Below are 6,272 nucleotides of genomic sequence, written 5' to 3' on the forward strand. Positions count from 1 at the left end.
CCGGATTCCAGCACAGTGAGCTGGCAAGTGTGGACACCGTGCTGGGACATGCCAACGGGGAAGGTGCTTCCAGGGTAACTTGCCACTGTGGTGGCCTGTTTGCTCAGTCTAGTGCTGTAGTTTCCTAAATGAAAACTTTCTTTGGCCCAAATGATTTCTGTTTTCCAGGCTGACAGATTTGCCTGTGACCAGACACAAGGCAGGTGGTCTTGTGAGAATCTGAGAAATGAGATTTCTCTCATTCTGAAGTCAGAGGGGGAGGAAATTACAAATGGACCATGGACAGTTGCTAAGTGCATATCTATTCACTGGGAATAATAAACTGTGTTTCTGTTGACTCTCAGGGTAAACTGCACAGATTAATAAACTGAGTTTTCTCACCTATGAAAACATGACATTGAACCATAGGACCTAAGGGGTTTCACTTCTTAAAATTCTCTGAATTTTATCTGTAAAGTTGTTCTTAAGTGCTTATTAACAGGAGATCACAATGTAAGTCATTTACATGACCTGGAAAATGTTTTCTTACCTGTCGGACTTTGTCTTCCACCCTTCTCTTCTCTGCTATGCTTTCCTGGACCGGCCTTTTTATTCTCAAAAAGCCAAATTCATTCCTAGCTCAGATCCTTCTTTCTGGAACAGTCTCACTACAGGTCTTTCCATGGCTCACTTCTCATCCTTCAGGCTCAACTCTAACACAAGTGCCTCAGAGAGAGTATTTCTCACACATTCCTCCCTGTCTCCTGACTGAGGTTGCCTGTTCCCCAATTTCATCTCATTCACCGTTACATTGCCTTCTTTTATTTTCAACAAAACACCTCACAGTACCGGAAATGATCTTTGTAATCGTTTTGTTTTCTATTTTTGACATAGGAATGCAGGTCCTTTCAGGCTGGGATATGGTCTGCTTGCCCACTACTGTATTGCAAGGACCTAGAGCAGTGCTTCGTACATGGCCTCACTCAACAGCATATGTGTTGTCGACGGAATGAGTTATTTTGTGTTTGAATAGAGGAAACAACTATGGTATAGAACAGAGATTGCTTGGGACTTCCATATTGGTACATTCCCCATAGCACCAGAAATCTGTGAATGTCTACCCTAACAGATTATAAGAAAGCTGAGGTCAGTAGTTCTGTCTTGTTTATCTCTGTACATCCTATTGTATTACACTTTACACATAATAAGAACATAAACTGAACCACTATCAATATCGTAACTGTTGTTATTTATTAGTATTATTTTTAGAACCACTGTAACAGAACAGAAGCATCACAAAAGTGAGAGACACACTGATAGAAGCAATGAAAGCACCTGTGCTGCAGCTGGAGACCTGGCTTCTGGGGTCAGCTTTGCCAGTAACTGTGAGATAATGTGGGCTTTTATTCTCTCTGAGCCCCAGAATTTTAAAAGCCAAGGCTTTAGATGAAAATATATCTAAGATTTCTCCATGCTCTTTATTTCATCTCTTTCAGTCTATTCCAATTTCCCCCTTGCAGATTTTTTATTCTCCCAGTGTTCCTGCCACTCTGCTGCCTTGTTTCTTCCTCTGACCATCTCTTGTCTTTAGTGTCCATGGGACTCAGAAAAGCTGTGGCTGGAGAAAGAATGGCATGGGGACTCACAGAGTGGGATCAGGCTGACAACTGGACAGAGAGGCTCAGTGGAGTCACATTCCTCAATAGACATAACCCCTGTTAAAAGTCTTGGACAAGACTAGCGGGTAAAATGTGTGGACAACAGCTAGTAATTTTCTTAAATTCTTATTTATTTATTTTAGAAAGAGGGGAGGGAGGGAGAGAGAGAGAGAGACAGAGAGAGAATTATTTGTTGTTCCACTTATTTATGCATTCATTGATTAATTCTTGTATGTGCCTGACCAGGGATCAAACCCACAACCAATTTTTGCATATTGGGATGATGCTCTAACCAAATGAGCTACCTGGCTAAGGGACCAGTTAGTAAGTGTTTTTAATCCTCACTTGAGGATCTATTAGTTTTAGAGAAAGAGGAGAAGGAAGAGGAGGAGGAGAGATGTGAGAAACATTGATCAATTGCTTCTCTTACGTGCCCCAACAGGGCACGGAACCCCCAACCTTTGGGTGTACAGGATGATGCTCCAAACAACTGAGCCACCCGGCCAGAGTGCCAGTTAGTCATTTTTAAAGAGCTTTTTGTCATTTTGACAATGTCTTTGGCTCTCAGTTAGACTCTGGTCCAGAAGTGGTTAGCAGCCCTCAGATGATGATGTGGCATCTTAGAGTAATAGGGGGTTTCCAAAGGGTATTATTTCATTGCACTCTTGCATGAAAGAACTTTTGTGGACCAGAACAAAATTCTTACATGAAGAAGGAAAACTAACTCATTTCTTTTGATGTTTCCATTTTAGAGTGATATGTTGAAGGGAACACTGTCAGGAGACGGGGGTTCTGACAGTCTATGCTTAACTGCTTTCTAGGTCATTGTGAGGTAAAAGCAAACAACTGGTGTGGTCTCAAGGACATGTAGACTTCAGTTTTCTCTTTTATTAAGATGCAGGTGGTAGATCAACTGCTTTTATTTTTCTAACTATTGCAAACATTAAGATTTCCTTCCTACCCAATTCACAGGAGAACTCTATTGAAGAAATGAGAACAGAGTTTTTGACAATTTTAATGTAGACATAACATAGGTTATACTTCGGTCAGGTCGTAAAGGAGTATGTAACATAGCTATAGGCTGATTTGTAGGTGAAGACATTTTACTCGAAGGATCATGCCAATTCTGGAAAAGTACTTGTACAAATCATTATTCTAATTTTCATTTTAAAAGCTGAGGTAGTACACATTAAGTAGCTATTGTGGTTAAAACTCTTTTTGTTCTAATACGATTTTTAAAATGTTCCATCACCATTTATTTTCAAGTGAGTGAACTGCTCCTTTTCATGGACTTATCGTTGATAATATAAAAGCACTTTAAATTGCAGAAAAAAGTGTCTACTTAGATGTTAGGCTGATTAGTCTCAAGTCCACTCTCCCCAGCAAAGGCATGAAGAATTAAATCAAGTTGGGCAGGGTGGTTTGTACTTCTCTTTTCCCCTCTTGTTTAGATGTATCTTCGGCCGGAAACCTATGAGCTTACACTTTCTAAGCAGGTTCAATAATGAAGTGGTCGACCTTCACTGAGTGTTTCAGGACTACAGGAAGTGGTGGAGAATTATTCAACAGTTGGTATACTCCCTCCGTGTCTGCACCAATCCCAGGTTGCACTGCTGGGTTGGGAAATGTTGTTTGTGTTGGAAGTGGTATCTTTCAGAAGAGATGTAAAAACCAAGGTCTAGGCTGTGTGTGGTCACTAAATCCACCAGAATGTTTTCTGTGAGTATAGGGATGTTCTTGAGTTCCCTTTCTAAATTTACAAACTTTTACTCATCTATACTTCTCAAGTAATTTGTAGACTGTATTCCTCTTTTCTTAACCCAAACTAGAATGTAGGGTAACTGTAGTTCTTTGCTTTATAATAAGACTCTTTGAGGGGCAGATAAAAGAGAATACCTTTTAAGGAAAATCTCCTAAACTAAAATCTAAATGTCCTATAAAAAGAGTACAGATTAATTATTATTTTACCTGTTATATTATTTGCATATCTTATAAGCTGTATAGAATTTCTTGTGGCACCATCTTCAGAACTTTTTATTTTTCTAATATCAACATTTTAAGTATTTTCTATCTGTAAAATATAACAAATACAAAATATTTCAAAAGCACTCCATTCAGGAGTGCTTTTGGGTATTGTTGTTTTTCAACACTGGCTATTCAAGTTTACACACACAATGTTCACAAGCTTTCATGCAGTGCCTCTCTCTCTCTCCCCCTGTCCTCTTTGCTCTGAAAATAGTCAGAACAGGATCATAATCCTTCTCTGAATGTTTCCTTGTGTTAGATCAGTTCCTTCTGAGTTCTGTGCTCGCCAATGCTAAATTTCCTGCCAGGGCAGTAGTCTATTTTTAACATTTTGGGGGCTTAGTCTTCATTCCAAATCTAAGAGGCACATTTGGTGGAGTGAAAGCAAGCTGACTGGGTGCACTTACCAATCAGGATCATCAGGATTTGCAATTTCTGCAGACTAAACGATTTGAATGAGCTAGACCAATTAGAATACTTAAAAGATCATTTGTCATCACTTTAATCTTCATGTGTTTTTTTACTCATCATTTTCTTTGACTGAAATTATTAGAATCTTTGTCATATTCATCTCAAGGCCAAATAGGAGCAGTAGTGTTCATTTTATACTTTCACTATATCGGAGCATTGCAACACGTCACATCAGACTAGGTGGTAGACAATTGTTTTAACAGAGAAGAGTTTTAGATTGTGGCACATACAGCATCATATTATCTCAGTATCATTTCTTTGACTAATTCCATGTTTCATATACAAATGAAGACCGGGGGATTTATTTCTGTTATTTAATAACATTTGTTTAATGCAGAGATTAATAGATCACCTTCAAACCTGAAACAGAGGCCCTCTGAAACATCAGACCCAAAAAATTGGACACGGCCTATTAGCCCAAAAGAACATGTTGCCAATTATCTCCATGTTTATTTAAATATTTAGCTCTAAAGGAAGCAATCATTCCTTTATACTTCTTTAAATTTAGTATTGACATTTTTATTTTGGGAAAGGAGGTCTTTTTTTTTTTTAACATGGATACAGGAAAAGAAAACTCTCCAATAAAAATATTGTCTAAAAAGTTTGTTTTGTCTGCATGATTTACTAAATATGTACAATTTCAATTCACAGCGAAGATAACAAAGATTTAAACAGCCAACATCACAAATGTCTCAAGTTCTAAAAAAAATCACTGTGCACAGTTTAACAATTTAATTGAATAAAAACCAAAGCTAAGCCTTCAGTCTGAGTCTTTTTTATGATGGGCACAAGCCATGTAATTTCTTCATCTTTGTTACACGATGCATGTTTCAGTGACTAAACGCCCCTTCCCATTTTATCATATTAGGTTATGTCAGTACATACTTAGGGGAGGCCATAAATTGCCTCTTCGTACACTTATATGATTTGTGATGTGTTCACATATATGTCATAATATTTATTAATATATAAAATGATCAGATGAGTCACTTGTGATTTTTCTCATGTCTTCAAATGTAGGAATGTTTTGTTGTATATATAAAATTTTTAAATTGATGGGAGTGCTATTTAAAGCGATAATAATGTGACCAGAGTCCCTTTGATGTAAGATGTCCAGAAAGAACTATTCTGCATTTGAATTACAGAGATTTCATATCTCCACCCAATTCAGCTTTGTATGGTTTGTTATTAAATGAATCTGAATGTTGCGGTCATTCTGATATAATGATCAAGTGACTGAACCAATTAATCATTACAAAAAAATGTCACTGAATACAGAATAGTTGAGTTACACTTAAGGAGGGAGCCATAACTTTGGCTAACCCTATAAAATCTATAATAAGGTTGCTTTCACATATATTTTTCCCATGTAAATTCTTTGGTGTTGTTCCCCCCTTTTTTTTAATGCTGTGATTGATGAACATGCAATGTGAGATTCAAATAATTGCACTGAGCATGTTTATTTGAATAATTGTCCCATTGCACAATCAAATAAATCTGTTGAGTGTGTTTGTTTGAATGTTTTTTGCATGTACATGAAATTATATACTCAGATAAATGCAGCTGTGTTTATTACAATGTGTGGGGCTCCTGATATACACTTACTTGTTTGTGTGTCTAATCAGGGCCCTAGAGCCCCTGAACAGCCCTCACACATCTTAGAGCGAAAGCGTGGTTAACAATTTTTCAGTTCAAATACATGTAAACTTATCATGGGGTAAATTCCTCAAATTTGTGACTGAGATTTGCTTTCATTAAGGCTTACATCCTTAGAAAGATAGAAAATGACCTTCTGGGGGGAGCTGATTGTGAAAAGTATCTAATAAAGGTATTCATATTTCCTCAAATATAATCCCTCCTTTTCTCCTCCCTCCAAGCCCTCCCACTCCATCCTTAGTCTAATTCATGCTAAGGAAGATGTATGTTTTGTTTAGTTCTTGATGAGAACCTCTGATACTTCTCTCTCTTCCCAGTCATTTCAGGCCTAGGTCTACAGTGGCATGTGAAAAAAAAAGAAAAGATTGAACAGATCTGCTAGAATACAAAGGGCTTTTGGAGAACATGGACAGGGATATTCAACTGTTTCAATTTTCCATCACCATCCCTTAACCACTATTCTAGAAAAAGAAAAAAGGTTAG

At 37.5% G+C, this 6,272-nt stretch overlaps 1 protein-coding gene across 7 annotated transcripts in view; it reads right to left on the reverse strand.

Moving 5' to 3' along the window:
• Positions 1–3,771: 3,771 nt before the first annotated feature.
• ZEB2 (zinc finger E-box binding homeobox 2) overlaps positions 3,772–6,272 on the reverse strand; it is a 137,220-nt gene continuing 134,719 nt past the window's right edge. For 5 of the 7 annotated variants that reach the window (XM_037155158.2, XM_037155159.2, XM_053670691.1 and 2 more), the window contains exon 10: positions 3,773–6,272. This exon is cut by the window's right edge and continues 3,810 nt beyond it. The gene's annotated coding sequence lies outside the window, so the exon portion shown is untranslated. The other 2 variants (XM_037155163.2, XM_053670692.1) reach the window with 1 other exon arrangement.

The sequence above is a fragment of the Artibeus jamaicensis genome, unplaced genomic scaffold, assembly GCF_021234435.1.
Source record: "Artibeus jamaicensis isolate MK-2021 breed Jamaican fruit bat unplaced genomic scaffold, CSHL_Jam_final contig_603, whole genome shotgun sequence".
NCBI lineage: Eukaryota > Metazoa > Chordata > Mammalia > Chiroptera > Phyllostomidae > Artibeus > Artibeus jamaicensis.